The sequence below is a fragment of the Pipra filicauda genome, unplaced genomic scaffold (assembly GCF_003945595.2).
Source record: "Pipra filicauda isolate LSUMZ 115617 unplaced genomic scaffold, ASM394559v2 scaffold235_size1210477_pilon, whole genome shotgun sequence".
In the NCBI taxonomy this organism is placed as follows: domain Eukaryota; kingdom Metazoa; phylum Chordata; class Aves; order Passeriformes; family Pipridae; genus Pipra; species Pipra filicauda.
Window position 1 is genome coordinate 591,245 of NW_024104349.1, and position 22,791 is coordinate 614,035.

The 22,791-nt window shown below is 44.8% G+C and overlaps 1 protein-coding gene across 1 annotated transcript in view; it reads right to left on the reverse strand.

The window, feature by feature from the left end:
* BMP4 (bone morphogenetic protein 4) overlaps window positions 1-22,791 on the reverse strand; it is a 125,923-nt gene that overhangs the window by 97,433 nt on the left and 5,699 nt on the right. Inside the window, exons 3-4 of the mRNA XM_039381659.1 lie at window positions 19,933-20,094; window positions 15,478-15,629 (exon numbers count right to left, since the gene is read on the reverse strand). The gene's annotated coding sequence lies outside the window, so the exon portion shown is untranslated. The remainder of the gene's footprint in view (window positions 1-15,477; window positions 15,630-19,932; window positions 20,095-22,791) is intronic.

Here is a 22,791-nt window from a genome sequence, read left to right on the forward strand (position 1 = left end):
TTTCAGCCTCTACTTTGTTGACCAATCGCTCACTTTTGCCAAGCTCTTTTACATTCTTTCCCTATCCATCAACAGCTTTATTCCCCTGACTAAATCCTGCCTCACCACCAGATTTTCTCACTGTTTTTTCTCACCTCCCCTGACCACTTATGAGTGCATTGAACAGCACAGGCCCCAGCTCAGGAATCCACTTCCCTCACTGCCAGAACTGATCATTTATTTCTCTGTCTCCTGTTGTTTCAAGTTGGTTATTTTTATCCATGCAAGGAGCTTCTCTCCTATCCCATGGATGCTGAGTTTCATTAAAAGCCATCTGTGGGGTATTTTATGTTTAGTCTTTTGGAATTCCCAAGCGGATTATATCCATCAGAGCACTCTTATTCACTTGTTCATTGATCCCTCCAAAGAACTCCAAGATGAGACTTCCATTCAAAGGTACCATGATGACTCTTCCCAAGTGAGTCATATTTATGCACATGTCCACTATTTTATACCAATTTGTCCATATAAACACCTTTATTACACTTCTGTAATTCTCTGGATCCTGGATAAAGCCTTTTGAAGAACTGGTGTTACATTTGACTCTCCCTATGCTGGAAAAGACCGGGAAAGCTGGAAGCTGTAAGGCTCACACAAGTGACCCATGGAGCAGCTGTTCAGAGACTATCTTGTCTTTACAGCCCACAGAAATGCTCAGAGCTCAGCCAGACTGCTCAGCTCAGGCACCAGAGGTCTTAATTGCCATGATTGCTATTGGTCTCTGCATGGTAACTTTATTTACAAGCTCTGCAAACATCCAAAACCGTAAACCCACTGCCCTACCCAGACACTGCCAGTTTACACCCCAAATTATTTCCACTTTGCAAAAGCAGACAATGAGGGCTTTGTTCGAGAAAAAACACAAGTAAACCAACAAATAAACAAGACAAAGATAGACCCTGGGGACAAACAGTTCAGCCTGGGGCATTTACAGTGTGGTTTCTGTTATCAAGCCCAAGTGATCCTGGTAAGCAGGGCAGGGAATCTTTCTGCAGCCACCTCATCGAGGGAGGCCACCACCCCAACACCCTCCTGTTCCTCATCATTTCCCAGCCCAGGTGCTCAGAACAGGGTTCCTGAATGATGTAGCTTCTCCTCAAAAATTAGGGTTTTTTCTAGGGTTTTTTACCCCTCCTGCTTTCCCGTTCATTCCCCTCCTTGTGACTGCGGTTCCAACACCCTCATGTTCCTTCCACACCTGCCAAATGTTTTCCAGTAACTGCATCTTCCTGCCTCACCTTGTCCATACCTTTACCCCTTTCATCCCCGAAACTAAACTACCTCATCCATTTACTTTAGTGCTTCCCAATTAGTTCATCTCCTCAGGGTAGAGACCCCTTTCCCTTGGGCTCCCAGCATTTTAATGGTTGAGTCTTAATATTAATTCACTTTCTTTTATGTGCATTAGTGATGAAGGGTCAGACTATAATCACTATTTTACACATGACACTTAATCAGAGAGAATCTAAGTTACTTACTGAGGCTCACAGAGACAATCTGTCACAGCAGAAAACTGAACCCATGGCTCCCGGGTCCAAAGGAAATGCTGTTATGATGGACCAGGTGGTGATCCCACTGTGGAAGTGGTGGTGGTACGTGACAGAAAGAAATGAATTATTCTAGATTCACATTCCTCACCCTGGTCCATGTTCTGTAGTGGTCATATTCCAGGTCTCTTTAAGCAGTTAAGGCAGGAAAAATGGAGTGGTTGCAGCCCCATCCTGAGATAAACCACTATCAGAACTCTGCAGCTCAGCTAAAGGAAGGCATCCAAAAAAACATTTGCCAGCTGAGCAGGGCAGGGATTGTGTGTAAAAGGAGCCTCAGCAGTGGGTAAGCCCGGCAGCCCTGGCAGCACCAGCCTGTTTGTGCTAATGATGACAGCTGCACAGAACTGGGAAAGTTTGGAACTTTGAGTGTTTCCAACTCATCTAGTTGCCCTTTTCGGGAGTGCTGTCCAACTGGAATGGCCCGAGGCCTTGTCTCACCCCTCCCTGGAAATGGAAAGGCAGCTGGTATAGTCCACACTGCACCAACGGCCTGTAAAAATTTATGTTATCCAGCTGGCCAGGAACAGGAGGAGTTTCTAGTGCTAGAACCATGCTCGGGGACTGGTGCACTTCCCCAGTGCCTGTGGAGTGAAGGGAAGATGGGTCTCAGCCTCAGGACTCCACTCCTGCTCGTGGGTCCCATGCCTGCGGACCCCTTGTCGTGCAAGCATTCCCAGACAGATCAGGGAACAAAGGGTCAGACTTCCTTAGATTACTCACATGAACCAAACAAGTGGGATTTGGCCTGAATACAGGAATCAGTCAGTTATCCACTGCTAAAATATAGTGGATAATTGAAGATGAAAGGCAGCTGTAAACAAACAGCAGACCAGAATATTACACTCTGCAGCAGCACTAGGGCTGAGCAGCGCATGGAAAAGTACATTCCTATCCATATGAAATGGCAGGATAAACTTGGATAAACAGGACGTCATTATCAAATTATGGGTCAGATAAAGTGTCCTCTGCCACACAGACGAGAGTGAATGTTGTCACCCACAGAGCAGGCGATGCCAGGAACTGGCCCCTCCTGCCTGGACACAGAGGTAGAGACGAAAGTCAGGGAGGAAGGGAAAGGGGAAAGAGCTGTGAAGAGTGAGGTTTGCTGCTCCTGCTGCTGGGGGAGAAGGAGGGGACAGCAAGATTGCTGCTGCTGCTGGGAAAGGCCACCTCCTCCAAGCACCCCAAACTTCTTCACCAAAGCAGTAATAGAAGAAATGGCTTTCCCAAGGTCTGACATGCACTGAGCAGGTGGCAAGGGCAAGAGGTCTGCCAGCTCCAAAACACCTTTGCCTACAACTGCAATCTGCCCTGGTCCAATTCAGTTTTCAGATGAAATGATTGAATATGCCAAGGAACACATCCTGCCCTTGGTTCTTCATTTCAGCAACAGAGAGCCAGAGCCACCTCTCCATTTGCCCACTCCCACAGTGGATGCCTGAAATACCTCCTGACACCCCATGATGACATCCTTGTGCTGTCCCATGGCACAGAGCATCTGCTAAAATCCACCATCCTGCCACATGTGCAGGATCTCCCAGCTGGGCAGCTCCAAAGACCAGCCCTGTCAGGTCCTGCACAGCCCTGGCTACAGCCCAGCTGATCCCAACAGGAAAAGAGAAGTGTCAGTCTCACTTACTGCGAATGACACAGCCACAGGGTGAGACTGAGCTTTGGCTCAAAGCCTTCAGTGTGGTCATTCCTGCACCACCCCCAAGGAACTGGGAGAATAAAGTATCACCCCTTCCCTGCTCAGCACCTGTTGCAGAGTGGGGGGACACACAGCAGTCCTATGGCCAGAACATCTTGCTTTCCCCCCATTCCAGCTCAGCTCCGCTGGCTGGTAAAGTGTGGGAGAAATGACAATAGCCTGGGTTTCTTCCTGACCTTCTTCACCACTTCCCTGCCCATCTCTGCACCATCTCTCCTGCCCCTCATGCCTGGGGGAAGTGGGGAACCAGAGGCTCCCATGCTGGGTGGGAACCTTGCACATCCCCGTGCAGCTGCGCTATGGCTGGTCCAGTCGAGCACATACTACAGAGATGATTCAGGCCCAGTAAACTCACCACAATCTGTGACTTTTCCTTTTTTAAACACGATCATTCCGTTTCCAAGAACAGGCCAATAGCTTTTATAAGCCCTACAAATATTCACCTTTAAAAATATGCTCCTTCTTTCTGGAGAAATTACTTTTATGTCTATTTTTAAAGTACAAAGGAGTTGTGGTTCTCCGTGCGGTTTTACAGTTTATGGTCCCACACATTTTGCAAACTGTAAAATACGGATGTTTCCCTAGTGGAAAAATTTCACTATAAAAAATTCATGGAGTTTCCTGTTTTCACATGGGGCTTCAGTATTTTCTCTTTACAAAAAAAAAAATCACCCCTGTGGAAGAATCTGGTAGAGCTTAATGGCAAAGGAGCAGCTACAGATGTGGGAAGTGTCCAACAAAATGCAGCGGGAAATGATAACCTCTGTTAAGAAAGTCATGGAGTAATTCAGAAGTCCCTATTACTGTTTTCATTGACTGATTTGTACCTTCCTATAGCAGGTTATTTTTCACTAAAAATTGACTGGGTTCAACCTTGTTAAATCATATTTTCCACTGAGGTGGAACAGGGTAACAGCACAGAGCAGAGCTCACAGCCCAGGAGGGCTTTGGGACACCCCAGGGACAGAGGGATCACCCTGAAGGCAGCTCTGTGCCAGGATCCTGGTGTGTGCAGGATCTATGACAGTGACTTCACAGAGTGGGGCTGACAAGAGGGACCAGGACAGTCCTGGGAAAAGGATCAGCAGGACACTAAGCATAAGGAGGGCATTGCACCCACTCCACATGCTGCATAGGGTTATAGCAGAGGGACTGAAACATCACAGAGTGATTTGGGTTGGAAGGGACCTTAAAGACCATCTTGTTCCAACCCCTGCCACGGGCAGGGACACCTTCCACTAGCCCAAGTTGCTCCAAGCCCCATCCAAACTGGCCTCAAAAACTTCCAGGGATGGGGCAGCCACAGCTTCTCTGGACAACCTGTGCCAGGGCCTCACCACCCTCCCAGGGAAGGATTCCTTCCCTATATCCCATCTAACCCTGCCCTCTGGCAGTGGGAAGCCATTCCCCCTTGTCCTGTCACTATCTTACCCCTTCCTCAGGAAACCTCCACAAGTTAATACTGGCTGGAGGAGCCTCTGAGGGGCAAAGGAAAAAAAGTATGCCACAGGAGAGTAACCAAGGACCTGAGGTCTCCTAGGATGTCTGGGTGGCTGATGCAACTTGGATACCACTCATTACTCAGGGCTTAAAGTGCTTAAAGGCAAACCCTCTCTCTCCTCAGCTTCTCCTTTCTATCCCTCACACCTCACTTGTGTACAAGAGTGACAGTGTGACTTGTGGCAGCAGCAGGATGTCCCTCCATACACACCCTGTAGGGGAGCACTTGGTGTCAGATGAGGACTGATCCAACAGCCCTGAGAGAGAGGAACACTGATACAGCCTGGGGTGAGAACTGGCTTCCTCCCTTCCTCCTGGAAAGCAGGATCCTGGATTACAGCAATGACAGCAGCAAGAATAATACCCAGCCTGTGTGTTCAAAGGCCTGCCCATTATTTTTCTGGCTGTACAAATGGGCCTGTTGACAAATATTACAGCTCAACACAGACTCTGCTTCCCCTGTATCAGTAAATCACCACGGCTGCAGCAAAGCTACGAGTATTTGTCTCACAATACTTTACATACAGTCACGATCTGAGCCCTCACAGCTGCCTTTTTCACTCTATTTATTGGGATTTCAGCAATACCTGGACAAAATTACAGCCTTGCTTATCACATACTTACCACATGCTGTTGTCACATAATGCTTATCACGTAACACTGTTGGTATTTTCAGTGTAGCTCAGAGGCAAAGCCCACCAGCTGCATAACAAATCTTTTCTAGGACTTTTGGCACCTGGAACAATGTCTTCAAACCTCTACAAGACCTTGTGAAAGGGATTCTTTTGTCACAGAAAGAACAGGTTTTTTGGCCTGTCACCTCTGTCACCCCAGATGAATTTGCCAAATCAGAAAATCCAGTGCTGTCAGTGGAGATCTTCCCAGTTCAGTTCAAGACTTTCAATCTAGAATCAGTTGCTGGAACCTGCAGACAACATGAGGCTGCCTGCAGTGCCCCAAGGGACCTGGGAGCCACGCTGAAATATCTTCCTTTGCTACAGAAAAGCCCTGGAAATTTAGGTAAGGGGACATAGAAGTCCAGAGATGTGTTACAGCCACACAGCCAGGCAGTGCAGAGCCATCAGTTGAGCAATTATTTCTTATTTTTTTAAAGTATTCCCTGCATTCCCTCTGCAATCCTCTCTTTTTCCACCCTGGCTCAAAGGCTGACCAGAGCTGGGCACAGGTTGCTCTGTATATCCACAGGCTGTCATGGCCAGGCCGAGCAGGACTGTGCTGCACGGGCTGGTGACAGATTTCTCCACACCCAAGGTCTCTACGAGCTTTTCTCCTTGGGCTGAGAAACAGCACAGCTTCACATCCCAGAACTCAAACTCAGTTCACTTCCTACTCCCCCTCTATATTCCTTTTTTTTTTCTTTTTTTTTTTCCCTCTTTTTTCTTTTTTAACTGAATGGCCATAAACTTCACCAGCAGATTCCATACGGGTTATGTTACACCACCACCTGACTCCAAATCAATTACAGTCCAAAGGGATAGAGTTGCAGAGAGTCTGTGAAGCCCAGCCCTGGGGTTTCCATGTGGGACAGAGAAACTACAGTGCTAAGAACAGAGCCTGGAGATCCAGCTGAAAGAACTGAGTGATTTCACGATGAAAGCATGGGATGGGAGGCAGGAGAGCCAGGTCTGTGTGCCCCGCTCAGAATACATGAGATCGATCTCTTTATTTCATATCTCAGCATATGGCTCCTTGCACACCAGAGTCCCCCATTTTCAAGGCCTCTTAGTGCTATCATAACCCGAATATTTCATTATAAAGGTGCAGAATGTTTTCTGGAAGCCTAAGACACTGTGAGGGTCTGAGATTCTGTTTCAGCACAGCACCAGAGATTTCCACTGCAATTCTAAGAAATATGAGCACACTGATCAGTAAGAACTACCAGAATAAACCATTTTCTTCTCTGACATCCATCATTAGGAGGGAAATCACAGATGATGAGAATGGAAGGGACCTAATTCACTAAGTTCTGTTTCCTGCTGTTACAAGCAACCTTGTGGGATAATCCCTTTCATAAGTCACACCTGTTTGTTTGTCAGGTGTATCTCACAAGGCTGAACTTCAGGTGTAACATAAGAAAGCAAACAGCACTTTCTCTGCAAGCAGTGCCTGTGAAGGCAGGTTGTGGATGCCACAGATCTCAGGAATGAGGCCCTCCACCACTTACACCACCTGTGCTCCACACCAGTGAAACCACACAGAGCACAGAGGGCAAGTGGCTTTGTGCTTATACACAGGAAAGGCTGAGAACAAGGATTGCTCATCTCTCTTTCCTCCTGTCTTCCCGAGAGACACTGGAAAAGGGGTAGAAAATACAGTATTTCTTACAACCCTGGTACACACAGTGTACAAGCACAGCACCGTGTTGGAATATCAAAGGTCACTTGTTTTCCACCGGTCTCAGCAGAAGCTGGAACATTCCTAACGAAAGGAAGTTCAGCTCCTTCCCACCCAGTCCTCTTCAGCTGCTTCAGCTTAAGGTTGAACTCACCAAATCCAGAAAAATCTCTGAGACTCACAGCTCTTTATCCTTCGCTTATCTCACTGAATGGAGAAAAACAGCAATTACCAGGCACTGTTGTAAGAAAGAAATGGATACAGGGCCTGGTGAAACATCCCTGCGTGTCCCAGTGGGGCACAGCCTGAAGTCTTGGCTCAGTTTTTAACTCAGCACAGCTTGGAAGGATATTAAAGAAGGGATAATGAAAGAAAGAAGCAAAGATTTCTGGATAAACCAGTGGAAGATGCTGTTGCTAAGCACCTGTTCAATAAGTTACATAAAGAAACATGACACACCACCCAAAAGCCTGAAGCCAAATTTCTCTCTGGCATAACCCTCCTAAATCAATCAAATTACACATGGAATGAACTTAGTCCAACACACCTCTGCTTAGCAGCCACTCAGGGTTTGCCCTGCCCAGTTTTAGCACTGTTCCTCCACAAGAGTTGGGATGTAGACCAGGGAGTTCATCGGAAAGTCAGCCTTTGTAGATTTGGAGTTATGGGCAGGGGAGGGGGGTTGCTGTTCCTCTCTTGCCTAACCTGCCTTGAACTTCCCTGCTGCAGGAGCTCCCAGCTTAGCACATATTTTAGCGCCTTTCAGGGCATTCAAACCAACGTGGGCGCGGAAAGGGAAAAAAAAACCCTTCACTCGCCAGCTTTTGATACAACCTGGAAAACAAACAGCTTGGAAGAGTTCCTTTTTCCTCAGCAGTGAAAATCGTGGTAAAGCACCATCTTGATAGTTCCCAAAGAGATTCATTTACAAAGATCAGCATAGGGGAGGCTTGTTTGGTCTCCCGAGATGTATCTCATCCTCTGACAATTCACTGAGACCTTTGCTGTATCTCGCTATATGTGTATAATTATCTGCTCTGATACCTGAGCTTCTATGCAATGGTCTTACTCCAAGTAATCCAAACTATCCCCAAGGCATGGCACACACAGAATGGTCAGGGGAGAGAGGGGAGGAGGGGCAGCGGACTTCCCTCGTTTGCCGCTGGAAATCGGCATTTTAGGGCCTTGTAGTCATTTCCTTGCTAGTGTGAGGAAACTTTTTGTACATTTATATAAAATAGGAGGCCAGAAGTGCACACCCCCATCTTACTTCCTAATATATTATGTTCTCCCCTGCCGAGTCCTGGGACTTAGTCTGGATTTGGTAACTGAAGTAATATAAATGTTAGCTAAGAAGTATTCCAGCAATATGGTTCCAATTTAACCTTGTTTTGAAGTCTAAAGAACTAATATGTCTCAGAGATTCTTCACTGGATGTTTAGCTCTAATGTAATTTGTGCAGGAGTGCACACTGCTCTCTAGAAGCCCTTCTGTGACGCTCCAGAAAACAGGTTCCTTCCCAAGCAGGATAGAATCACAGAATCATGGAATGGTTTGGGTTAGAAGGGATCTTCAAGACCATCTAATTCCAACCCCCCCCGGGGTTGGGAGTCTTCCACTAGACCAGGTTGTTCAGAGTCCTAGAGGATGCAGAGCAACCACAAGCTCTCTCGCCTCTTGTGGATTTTGGGGATTAGCTTAGGGAATGTCGTCCTATTTGCCGGGCCTTGTGGATAAACGAAGGCTGCGCGTCGCCACTGGTTTCACTCCCCTTTTCCTCTTGTTTTTCGGGGGCAAAACAAGCCACCTCTGAAGGAAGCCATGCTCTGCAAGCTGTTTGCACTTTACTTCAATAACATGCTTCTTGCAACGCTGCCTTTATTTGTGTAGACATGCATTCTCAAGGTTTGCCTGCCCCCTTTTCCTCCCTCACACCCCTACGGAGCCCCTGCCTGAATCCAAGTAATGAGCTAACCCATGGAACTCATTGCCCTTTATCTTGCTGGGGAACGTGCACCTTTTGAACTGCCATCTGCAGATTGTGTTGATGCACTGACTTGTTAACTGTGCCATACTGTGAAGGAAATGGCATGATTTAGATCAAGTGCTCTGGACGGCTGTTCATAAGAAACACTTGAGCCAAGCTGTTACTGCTCAGGATGTGCCCTGGGGAGAGGGGTTTCGTTTCGGGTCATGCTCTTGCCTTGTATGAGGGCAGGCGCAAAGTACTGAAATCACAGTCCTTCCCTGAAGCTGAGGGGAGGGGGGAGGAGAAACATTATGAAACCATAGAAGCGAAGCTGCCAAATTAACTTCTCACCCTTTCAATCACACTCCAGAGGATAAAAGCCTAACATTTCTGCCTCAGAAACAGGCTCAGTTTACACCAAACAAGTTATTTCTCTAATTTATCAGACTTGCCAGCTATCATTCTAATTATTGGAAACCTCAGAGTTTTTATGAAGTCAGATGTACGGCGTTATTTGCATGGTTGTAACGTATCACCAGCTAAATAGGTCTTGGGAAAAGAAAGGCTTTTTGGAAAGGGATCTGCAGGTTTCCTCGCACAGTCAGGGGTTTAAGAACACTATCACTGGGAAAAAAAATGGTTCTGGATTTAATTTTCTTTAAAAAAAAAAAATGCTACTTCCAACATAATGTAGCATAGCTCAACACGAGAGGAGGAGACTGTGACAGAAAGCTCATCAAAAGGCTCCCGTTGACTTTCACTGGCTTTGGATCAGCCCTTAGTTCTTCATCTTCCCTCGTACAGCAGCATAATCATGGAAACAACCTAACCTAACACCAGCAGCCAGGTCAGGCAGAGGAGGAGGCAGCCAGAGCCATGTAGACAGGCTGCTCGCCCAGCCGTTCCCAACACAAACACTGATTTGTCCATTCTATGTAAATGGATGATTAGAGTCATTCTCTAAGACAAATTTACTTTTCTGCACACTCTAAATCTGTTTAGTCACTTTAAAGGTGTCAATTATTGGAGCATGCTAAGACTATGAATTTCTTAGTAATAGCTTTAATAACATTTTGAAATGAAAAGCAGATACCTTGAAGTTGGCTTACTTTGAAAAGACATATGAGCAGATCTGGTTTTAATTTATGTCCTATTCTACATCTGGAATCCCTTATAATTAAAACTAAAAGCTGGACTACTACTTCCACCTGTCAAATGATGAAAAGATGAATGCACTAATAGCTTACTAAATGGCCCAACATGATCGAGTTTACTTTCCCGTTCCATACAGTAAAAAAGGGGTTTGGACAGGGGGCTAAAGGTCTTTGGTCATTACTAGTAACACACTTTCAGTGTTAACCTACCTACCCCAACTGGTGTCTTTTAGCACTGAGAGCTCTAAACTGCACTTTGCATTTTGATTAGATGTGTGTAACCAGCTCTGCTGCTCCAGCCTTTCAAGTGTTCCCGATCCACAGGTGGATTTTCTCCCCTATAACTGTTTTCAGCCACTCCGCGTTTTTCTTCCTCTCATTTTATTCTCTCATTAACTACTTTAATCCATCAAGTTTTCCATGTGTATTTCTGAGGCACTCTCATCCCAAATGACAGCTTTGCCACTGATGTGAGCAGTTCAGGCCATGTGGCAACTTGGACTCTATTTTTACATCTTCTGCCATCCCTTTATGATCCCATCCCCTCCCATTCCTGTTGATCCACCTGTCTCATCTCAATGCACTGTCTGGCTCAAGACAATTTCCCTGCAAACGTTTGTACAGAACCAAACAAAACTGGACCCTCAAAAGATAAGTAGGGCCTTGAGGTACAGACACAATACAAATAAAATGGCAGCTGCTGGATTAACGCAATAAAAATATTTTCCTACAGAAATACTGAACAGTTTTTTCCCTAATGTGCTGATATATCTCCCATGGGTATTTATAGATGCACAGACAGATTAGAAACATTTTAAGGGAACTCATGAGATTCCAGTTCTCCTGTGTGAGCCCACAACCTCAGGAGCACATCTGCCATGGAGTCAGGCTGGGAGAGCTGCAGATGTTCAGCCTGGAGAAGAGAAGGCTCCGAGGAGAACTTAGAGCCCCTTCCAGTGCCTAAAGGGGCTCCCAGAGAGCTGGAGAGGGACTTGGGGACAAGAGCCCAGAGTGACAGGACAAAGGGGAATGGCTTCCCACTGCCAGAGGACAGGGTTAGATGGGATATTGGGAAGAAATTCTTGGCTGGGTAAGGCCCTGGCACAGGTTGCCCAGAGAAGCTGTGGCTGCCCCTGGATCCCTGGAAGTGTCCAAGGCCAGGTTGGATAGGGCTTGGAGCAACCTGGTCTAGTGGAAGGTGTCCCTGCCCATGGCAGGGGTTGGAACTTGATGATCTTTATAGTTCCTTCCAATCCGAATTATTCTAGGATTCTCTGATTTTTTTGGCCCTTCAGAGCCATTCTTTCCAGCATAAGTTTGACCATTTATCTTTAAAGATGTTGAAAAAAACCCCCACACCCAAAAAACACCATAGGGGTGAATCCATTTGCAATGCTATACCATGGAATCGTGGAATGGTTTGGGTTGGAAAGCACCTTAAAGACCATCTCATTCCAACCTCCTCCATGGGCAGGGGCACCTTCCACTAGCCCAGGTTGCTCCAAGCCCCATTTAACCTGGCCTGGAACACTTCCTGGGATCCAGGGGCAGACACAGCTTCTCTGGGCAACCTGTTCAGGGCCTCACCACCCTCACAATAAGGAATTCCTTCCCAATGTCCCATCTAACCCTGCCTTCTGTCAGTTTGAAGACATTCCCTCTTGCACTGTCACTCCACGCCCTTGTCAAAAGTCCCTCTTCAGCTCTCCTGTGCATATCCATTTTTTTTTTAAATAAAAGTAGGACCAAAGGAGTTTGTTTCAAAAGGAAAACTTTGGTTCTGCCCTCATGGAATCCTTGGAGCAGCTAGCCAGCTGTGTGGGCCGGCTCTGAAGATTAATTGTCTCATTGCCTGCTCTTGTTTCCTCTGTTCGTAGCAATATGAAAATGTCCAACCTGGAAAACAGGATTTTACTCTGCTTTCTAAATAGCTTGGAATAATCCAAAAATGTGAAGGTGTCCAGCCTTGATAAAGCAGTCTAATTAACACTGTTGTTGGTATCCTCACAGCTATTGCTACTTCCAGTGAATAAACTCCCCCCCCCAGTAGTTCCCACAGTTCTGAATGCTGCTGAATAAATTATTTTCATACTGCTTGTGTTCCTCAAAGGAAAATTAAAGTCTTGTCTCCTGAGTCGCTAGACAGCTGCCCAAACGCCTCCTTGGCATGAAAATGCCAAGAGACAGGAATATTCCAGCAAAATGCTTTAGCTCAGACAGGGAGCTGTGGAAAAAGCTGTCCCAAATATTACAAATGCGCAGCACTCGGCCTCTTACGTCAATGCAAAGAGTAATGTTTCGGCTGCCCCAGCAAGTAGGAAATGATGCAGGTATTAAACATTATTACGAGAACAGAGACACATTAGTTACTGCTTATGCAGTGGGGCTGTGAATGGAGCTTTTTGTTGGGAAGGATTTTCATGGGGAAAGTTAATACACTTTGTCCAGACCATGAGATGGTACAAATCAGAGTAGTCCCATCTAAATCAATGGATCAGTGTTGATTTACAGCAGCTGAGGATCAACCCCCTCTTTCCTTGGCCTGCTGAGGATTGTATAACATGCACTGCCTAGAAACACCGATGACAAATTTGAAACTGCGTAGGGATACGCTGAACCAAAAGCCTGATTCAAACCCAAACTGGCTGCTCTCCTTCTAAATCACTGAGAGCTGCTGTCTTAAACATGACTGTCAAAGGAGCATTTTCAAACATGGATCAGGATCTGGTGGCTGCACCCTCCGGTCGGTGCCACGCACGCCGCATTCCACACAAACTCCAACCCGCTAGTGCCGATTCATAAATGATGTGTTGGTTTAATCTATTTTTCACAGGGGGTGTTTCAGAGCAGGAAAATTAGAAACAGGTAGAAGGGACTATTATTACTGTCTCATAGTGTGCTCTTGTACATGAGGATTGGATTAAGATAACATCTGGTCCATATTTCTTGAACTATTTCCCTTTTATCACAAGAAAATCGGCAACCCATCTCACAACTGCTCCTAATTTAGATCTAAATATCACTGATGAAACATTGTACAACATGCTGTTATCTATTAAAATGATTTCCCTGAAGGAACAGTGGATACTTTTATATTTTCCAGTGAAGCCAACCATATTCCCCCTTAGCACTAACTAGTTACCTTATAATCATATACTCAGATGGTAAAAGCAAAATCATTTTGGAAAAAAACAAATGAGTCCCCACCAAACCTTCAGCTGGTGGGAGTCAATGCCTGTTCACTGATTTCGGGTCCGTTTACACCGCCCCCCTCGTGATAATGGTTTTGGTTCACACATGGTCCAGACCTGCAAGGTGCTGAGGATCCTTGGTTTTAAGAGGAACTGGTTAAATCATAGAATGATAGAACCATGGGATGGTGTGGGTTGGAAGGGACCTTAAAGATCATACAGTTCCAACCCCTCTGCTGTGGGTAGGGATGCCACTCACTTGATCAGGGTGCTCAGGGCCCCATCCAACCTGGCCTTGAGCACTTCCAGGAATGGGGCAGCCACAACCAAAGATAAGTCCAGGCTCAAATACATAATTTAGCAGAGTTTTTAAGGGTCTGCTTTTACAGACGTTTACAGAGGAATAATGAACAGTCCTGAGGTTTATCTGGGGAAGCAGAAAGGCAGAGCCCAGCACACTGTCATCCCTCCCATTTGGTTCAAACAGAGAAATTGTCCGTGGAATGCAGTAATCTTTTTTTCAGCACTTTGCAAAGTTCAAGTCCCCAGAAAGCAGCCTATTGAGTTCAGCAAATAAAAACTTCTGTTTTCTTCACGAGTCTATAATTCATTTTCATGCACAGTAAATCAGAAAAAGGGGGGGGGGGAAAGCATTTTACAATCTCAAACTATTTTGCATACCTTCGGTGCACATCAGTTTTCCCCATTTCCATCGTATCATTACCACTTAAAACAGGGGAATTAGATAAGCATTCATTCCCTGGATTAACTGCTTTAATTTAAAAGTAATTTCTACCATCTGGAATTACTATTTACCGTTGTTTGGAGGAGGGGGAAAAAAAAAAAGGAATCTGAAACTGTAGAAAAGATCATCACAATTTCTTTCAAAGAATAACCAATCTGAAGGAGGGAGAAGCATACAAGGAATGTGATTGATTGTCCACCGGTTAACTTGGATATTTTGGAGGGAATTCGGAGAATAAAAAGTCTCTATGAGTTATCAGTGGTCAGACTGGAGCCATTCAGTTTTCACCTGCTTGTGTTTGTTGTCTGGCAACCAGTCAAGGGTGCTATTAGCAGAATTAAGCTCCACAAGGAAAGATTACCCTGTAGGAGGTAAGATAAAGCCTGGAAAGTGTGGCTTGTTATCAGTATCACAATAAGGACCAGGTCAGAAAGGATTCAGTGTGGGTTTCATTTCAAACAGGTAATCTCTGCTGAAATAATAGAGTAATTGTTGCTTTGAAATCTTTCTGTGCTGCAGCACACTGCAGCTCAATTTGATACAGATTCTGGATTTAATGGAGAACTCCAACAAGCCTGAAACACATACACAGGGAAAGCAAGAAAAGAACAGGGCACCAGTGGAAAATGTCTTTATCCTGTAATTCCAGGTCAATATAGTGAAACATAAAATATTATTCAGGGCAGTTTTATACCTTGATTTATGTCTGCCCTCCTTCTCAGGCTGCTTTCTATCTGTCTAAAAAGTTTTGGTCTATAAATGTGCAGTAACGTAATACAAAATATTGCAAGAGTAATAACATATGCAATTACAGCACATCTCACAAATCCTGAACACAAGCAATGAATCAAAGCTTTCCAGGGCTATTCCTTGAAATACAACTTTTTCTAGGTTCCATTCAAAGGCCTGAAAGCAGTCACTGGGATAAGCTGCAAGAGGGAGATGCACATTGCAGATGAGGGACAGCATTTTATGTTTTTCTGGCAAAATGCCCAAATGTTTGTCTTGAAAAGTAATTGTGGAGTGGGCTTCTCCTTTTTTTCTTTATAAAGGTAGTGCACCTTTCTCTCAGTCATCTCCTCTGGAAATGTGCATTAACTGTTGGGAGATGAAGCTGCAGTTTGGTTTTTTGCTCTCTGCAGAAAGCGTCAACCAGCAAAATAGTTGAACTTCTAATTTTCATAACACAAAGGATGAGCTGGTAAACACTACCAAAGTACACAGAAAATACAGGAAAGAATTCTATTATCTGTAGGCTCTTACCTTAGAGCAATCTTTGTTTTCCAAGCCTTGGAGGCATTTAAAGAAGGCTCCACTATGATGTGGACTCTGTCAGTCTTACACATTTCCAGGCATGGCACAGGGAGAGAAGCTGCTCAAGGCTGCAACATCTTCTTCTGGAGCCTTTCTGGGTTCTGGTTGTGAAGCAGAAAGCAACAGATTACAGTTCCATATGGAGGCAGTTCCCTGATGCTTCCTCAGTTACCACAGGGTTACCTGGATCCAGATAGGAGATAATTTACACTTCAGAGTTTTGAAAAGCTGTCCAAGGAGCCCTGAGCTTGTAGAGTTTTTATATAATAAATCTGGCAAAACCACAGAAGATGCAGAAAATAATTTATGCACCAACATTTCTAGAAACTTGGGAACTCTGAGTAATTACACAAGGATTAGCACGGCACCGATTTCAAGTAAGACTATTATAAAGAGATGCACTCGCTTCCAAAGCCAAAGGCTCACAACCCAGGTAGTTATCAATCCTCTTGATTAAATGGAGCACAGCTCTTAAATTCTTAAAATTATTTCATGATTTGACAACCAGAGAGGCTGTAGCTGCCCCATCCCTGGAAGTGTCCAAGGACAGGGCTTGGAGCAACCTGGGCTAGTGGAAGGTGTCCCTGCCCATGGCAGGGGGTTGGAACAAGATGATCTTTAAGGTCTTCCAACCCAAACCATTCTGTGATTCTGTGGTTATAAATTTGGATGGTCAGAAGTGGTGGAGCTGACAGAATAAATCCAAAAAATCCCCAGGGTACACTTCACAGAACGTCAATTTTAAAATAGTTCTTTTAAAAAGCTGATTGAGCACCCAAGTTATGGCTTGAGGATGGCCAAGAAACCACTCCATATGGAAAATAAAATCCAAAAGTGCTCCCAGAAAATAGTCTGGGAGCTCCAAAAGGCACAGCACTGGCAGTAGCACAGGGGTCTTACTGTGGGCAGTGCCATTCAATCATATCCCAGAGCTCAGAGGAAGAGGCAGCATTGCTGCTGGTAAAGATTGGAGATGGCACAAAGCTGGGTGAAGGGAAAAACAACAACAAGGATATGTCAATCCACGAATTTGGTCTGGATTATTTGGTAGGTGGAGCTCATTTGTCTATTTATACACCTTGTAATACACCCAATTGCAAGGCCGTGGCGACCCGAGGTCAGTGCAAGCCTGGCTTGGCATTAAAGGCTGATTGGTTCTGCTTGGAACATATTTGTTACAATTTTGCCTTCTGAGCACTTGCATTCAAGTCACTCCAGTCAATCCAAACCTTTCCCAGTGGAAATGTTTGTGCTGTATACACTGGAACACTAATTAGTTCTGAGTCCAGGGAGGAGAAAGGAAGCAGCCTTGAAGGAAACTCAGTGTCCCAGCCTTTTTAAAGTTGATCACCAGAACAATTCCTTGCTGTATCTTGTATTTTGCTAACCTCTTCCAATTACTTCTTCTGCTTCTGTGATACCTTAAAGGCAAAGAAATCACCCCACAGACAAAAAAAAAAAAAATATGGAAAGCTCCTCATTTGTAATAAAACATAGACTCAGATTCCCAAACGAGCTCCACAGAAGCAGCCTCCAGGCTCTCCTGACTCCACTGGAGTCACTGGGGAGCACAAGGCCTTGCCTACAGAAGGATCCTGGAAGGTTTGAGCATATGAGCTGAGGGGGCTGATCCTGCCGACACTTCATACCAGGCAGAGAGCCAGGTGCACAGAGATAATCAAACCAAATCCTAATTAAGTGTCTGAATTCCCAGGGAAACCCAGGCATAGTGAGATGCCTAAATGTGATTGTGGATATCAATCCAGCCGCTTATCGCTGCGGAGACACCGCTGATTTCCAGGGCAGATGATGGTATTTCTGATTTCATTCTAATTTATCTCTTTTTCTTGAATTTGAGGGAGGTTAACTCTGAGGATGATTGCATTACTGTTAAATGCGTTTTCTCAAAGGAAAAAAATAATTTTTATACCTAAATATGAATCTGGGCTTGGGCAACAGAGGGAGAAAATTACTTGAAAAGTTTTAGAGAATATATACTATAAAGTTTTATAAAAGAGCTACTAGAAGATCTTAATGATATTTATACAGTCTGAAGCATAATGACTTAAATGCTTTTTGCCACCTGGCCATTGCAGTTAGCTGATAAAAATACTTGGTGAATAAACCAAAATAAAAACATTCTGATCTCACCCAAAAGGTATGCTTAGCTTCTCACAGGAAATAAGAATCCTGCACCTATTAGATCATATCTTTGCTACCCACTCAGAGCAACTGATTGATATAACAGACATGTTGAATCAAGATGTTAGATCATTCTTTTCCTTCTCTACACACTCACTTGCAGCCAACAGATTTTTTTTCCCCCCCAGAATATCTGTGATTCCTTAGATTCTTTGAGGCTATTCCCTTAATAATTGGAGGAGCTGGCTGAGCAAAAAGCTCCACACAGTGCTGGGTCAGAGGGATACAGGGACTGTCTGTGCTGCTGCAATCAAACCAGCCCAGCTTGAGAAAGTATAAACACGGGGGTGGGCAGAAGAGCCAAAAGTAGGGGCCAGGAGGGAAAACAGCCTTGTCACTGTTATTTCTTCAACAGATCAGGGCCAGGGCCAGGTCCCTCTGAAGGCAGTGGCACAGTTCCTATCAAGGTCAACAGAAGTGATCTTTAAAAGAATGTTTTCTTGCCAATCATCCGAGTCACAGACTAGGCTCTATAGATTTCCATGGCAAAGAAAGCAATCCTTCCCCAACTCCACAGTTCTTCAGGGAAGCAGACCCTCTTCAAAAGAGCAGCATCTTCAGGAGGTGAGATCCCCCCTGCATAAACATTCCTCCTGTCCCCAGTCACCTTCCTTCTCTTTGTATATTAGGGTTACAGCTGGCATTCTCAGTTGTGGGACACATCTTTAAATAAAGTAGCTACTCTTCTCCATTTTCTGTTTATATAAGCTCTTGCTCTTCCTACTCATACCTGGAGATGAGTAAAGGGAATCTGCACAACAATGACTAGAAAGGCAGTTCAGCAGATGAAAACAGCCCCAGCACACGGGGTGTGCAAGCTGTGAGACAGTGCTCACAAGTCACAGGGTGTCTTCATGTTTTGTTGGTGCATCCTCTCATTTTGAGCAACCTGGTTCTCTCCCTCGCTGTGCCCAAGCACAGCTCCAAGGAGAGGCAGCTCCAAGCTCTTTGCACCTGACTGGTGTGAGCCAAAGCCAGGTGGGAAGTGAGATGCAGCCATTGCTGAGGTGTAACTCGGAGCACATGGATGGTTTTGAGCTCACGTTGGTAGCACAGCTGTGAAATGGGCATTTTACACCAAAAAAAAAGTAAAAGGTAAACCCTTACTTACATATTATTAAATTACTTGGGACACAACCAGATGGAGTTTCAGGTCTTTCAAAATACAGAATTGTTTCCTGTTGCTTGTGTTCCTTTGCATCTTAAGGGGAGAAATGAGATTTCATTGAATACCAAGTATAATGGGAATGACACATTTGGGGAAAGAAGTGCCCACATCATTAGCACCAGGAAATGTGGTAGATTAAGAATGTAGGAAGAAATTTCTTAGTAGTGTAAAAGAGAGGGTTTATTAGTTTGGATTACCCCAAGGGGTGATTGTTTCTCACAAGACTGCAGCAAATTCTTTTCGTCTTTCAACTCCCACTCCACCACACCTTTGGGAAACAACTACTTTTCTTCTAGTTACTATCTCCTACCTCTAATATATTCTTACCCTTAAACTGAGGAGCTTGCTCTTCTCCTAAAAGCAAAGAACTGTGTAGGGATTTCTTCAGAATAAATCCTATGGTTTTTAGGACATAGTATGCATAAAAATTAATGAAATAAATAAAACAGCAGGAAGAAAGGCAATGCTGTTTTCTATGAATATTTACTGGCTCCATATTCAGCATTTATTATCAATAACATTTATCCTTGACAGATACCTGACATCAGCCCATGTACTGCCCTTCTTATTGCACCTTAGTGCACCAGGTGTTAAACAAATGGCACTCACCTAAGTGTGTGCTTAAATTTACAATTTAAACTGGATTTGTGTGGATGAAGAGATGGATGGATACATGAATTGTGGGCAAAGCTGTGAGAATTCACCGTAATTCTGAAGAACTGGATGTCAAAGATATTTTTTTTTTTATAGTTAGAAAAACAATATTTGATCCACAGATGATTTTTGTCCACAGAGTCACGCTCAAGCTAAAAATACTTTGCTCCAAGTATTTGTTTTCTACCACTGGCAGCGTGAAGAGCCCAGATCTACAGACTCTGGGCAGATCTTATAAACCAAACCATTCTGAGAAAACAAATCTTAAAAACAATATAAGCAATACAGCTGTTTAGCAGCTCCCCAGGGCTTCCTGGTGCTCACTGCCAGCTCTCAGCTCTCTCTGCTTTGAGCAGGGAGGGCCAGTTTCTTTAGATTACCTTATAGAGTATGTAGGTCTCTCTCTGCCCTCCATGCTGTCACCCTGGATGGCTCTGACAAGTCTCCCTCCTGCTGCCACATTCTTGTTCTCAGGAAGATCTGTTAACATTTTTGTCTCCTTTTGATCTCTGGACCCTTCTCCCGGCACTTTTCACAGCCTCCTGAAAATGGGATTCTTGAAGTCAATAATTTGCTTATTGTCTCTCTAGTGTAAACTTAAATGTTTTTCATCTTGGAAACTATTTCCTCGTGGGTGTTTTTTTTTCAGGTTTCCTAGTGGATTCAAGTGATCTGGGATTTAATAATCATTCTACCACCTGAAATGAACACTAACACCTGCCCACTGCCCAGGAACTATCAGTATTCTGGGATTTATATCTCATAACTCCTTTATACTGTTTGAGCAGTTTAAGTATATGGAGGTGCTACAGCTGACAGTAGATTTTATATATGAAGCCACACTTAGGGATATGATAGTAGAGGGCAGGGAGTCCTACTGGGCACGGAAAGGTCCCTTCCTTCAGACCCTGATGCAGGACAGAAGCCTAAACAAACCATCAAGAAGAGCAAGAAAATACTTCCCAACCTATTATATTCCCCCCCAGCACCACCACCCCTCCAATCAGTTAAAACGGCACAGTTTTCTGTACCTCAAAAGACTGTAATTTGTAAGGAATTCTAAGCACTTGGAAAGCACAAGGGGACACTGAGAGTGGGGAGGTCCTACCCCGTAGACACCCCATCCCTTTCAAACCACGGGAACGCAGCTGCCTCCCTCCAAGTGAAACGCAGCCTTAAGAGATGAATTCTGTTCTCACCCTGAATAAAAATAATAACAAAAAAAAAAAAAAAAAGTTTCCAAAACTGCACAGCTCTCCCTTAGCCCAGAATCCCTCTTTTAAAATCTTCTCTAGGTTGCACACAAAGGAGGAACACGGAAAATAAGTTCAGCCACGGGGGGCAGAGAATGTCTCAGCCCTGGGGACACGAGACCCCACGTGGCACCTGCTGTCACCTCCACCCCCTACGTGGCATCAAGGGAAGACTGAAGAAATAAGGAAGAGATAAGGTGGACTGAATCTCCAGTTGGTAAGAACAGGAACAATCAGCAAAAGGAGCTCTGGACGTTCAGGCATTGTCCTCACCAAGTATCTAAAGGAGAACCAGCCAGCACGTTCCTTCACAGTTGTATGATGGTTACCACCTGTCTCACACTAATTTTATGGTTTAACTCGTTTTAAAACAAGAAAAAACAGTGTTCTTCTACCCAAAAGGCAGAATTCTGGTTCACAAGACAGGTAGTGTTGGGTTTTTTCTTCTCACTATGGTAACACCGGACACAGAGAGCACTTTCCATGGTTCTACATGGATTTTCTGTTCCAGAAGCCTAAGAGAGCTCCAGGCAACAATTAGGAGTTAAAACCTGGATATAGATTTTACACAGGTGGCACAACCACAGCAGAACTGCATCTTTCTTATTGCTGGCCTACACGAAAACCCACTGCTGAGATATTTTTTTTTTTCTGCAGAAAGACTGAAAAGGGGGGGGGGGAAATCTACAGCTCAAAGACTGGGAAAAAAATAAACTGTGATTAGAAAAGCAAAAATACCAAAAGAACTGAAAATATCTGCTATTACTCATGGACCTCTCTCTCAGAAGGAAAGAAAAATGGTCTGGTTACCTCAGACACATGTGAAATCAGCTGGTCATGGGACCTTTGAGATGTCATGAGCTATGCAGGTCAGGTGGGACCAGGTCACTGTCTCAGGCAGCACCCTCTGAAGTGCTGCAAGTGATCCTGCTGAGCCAGGAAGCTGCATCCCACTTCCTAAATCACTGCAGAGGAGATGACCCAAAATGGGACTGATGGCAGTACCTGCCAGGGATGATATCTTACACGTGACATATAAAACTCAGGTACTTGACACTTCGGGTCATTAAAATGAGAATGTGCATTTCAGGTGAAAAAGAACATTTGCAGCATTCCAGCCAAATTCCAACACATTCAGGTTGTGCTGTCCCGAGAGCAGGGAGGCAGGTGGGACATGCACAGCTCTGGGAGCTTCACTTTCAGTTGTTTTGAGGCTCATGATAAAAAAAACCCTGCCAGAAGAACTCCAAAGAAGCTGTACCTTCACAAGGCTTCCATTTCCCAATCCAAACCCAGGCATAACATGAGGTGAGGCTCACAGGCTGAGTATTGTGCTGGGATCAGAGAATCAGAGAACTGTGGAATGGTTTGGGTTGGAAGGCACTTTAAAGACCATCTAGTTCCAATCTCATGGCCATGAGCAGTGACAACTTCCACTAGACCAGGTTACTGGATCCTTGGCCTCTTGGAAAGCAAGAGACAACCTTCTGAGGCCAGTTCTGATGGAAGAAAAGAATCCTTCATGTTGCAGTATTCCTTAATGTGTTCCCTGGCACTCTCCTGACCCTGGATGTGATTCACTCAGCCTGCAGGAATGTTTTTGCTCCATCTGACCAAATAAAAAGTATACTTTTCTTCCAGATTTATGAGTTGATTCAGCTTTTACTGTGCAGTCAGGCAAGCAGGAGAGGCACTGCACCAGAGGAAAGTGATCCACATCCCTGGGAAGAAGGGCAAGGAGCGAGAATGTCCCTGTCACCTGCCATGAGCTGTTGGACTGGTTCAGTTTTACCACACAAGTTCCCTCTGGTCTCTCTGAAGAGAGAAAAGATGGCTCAGTGCACTGGTGACCTGAAGAACCACCCAGAGGAACCCCTCTTCCTTGGAAGAGAGACTAAGTCTAGTACAACAATATTCCTGACTTAAGATTGTTCTTAAATCCTTTGCCTAATAAGGACAGAATTAAAGCATCTGCATTAGATGAGG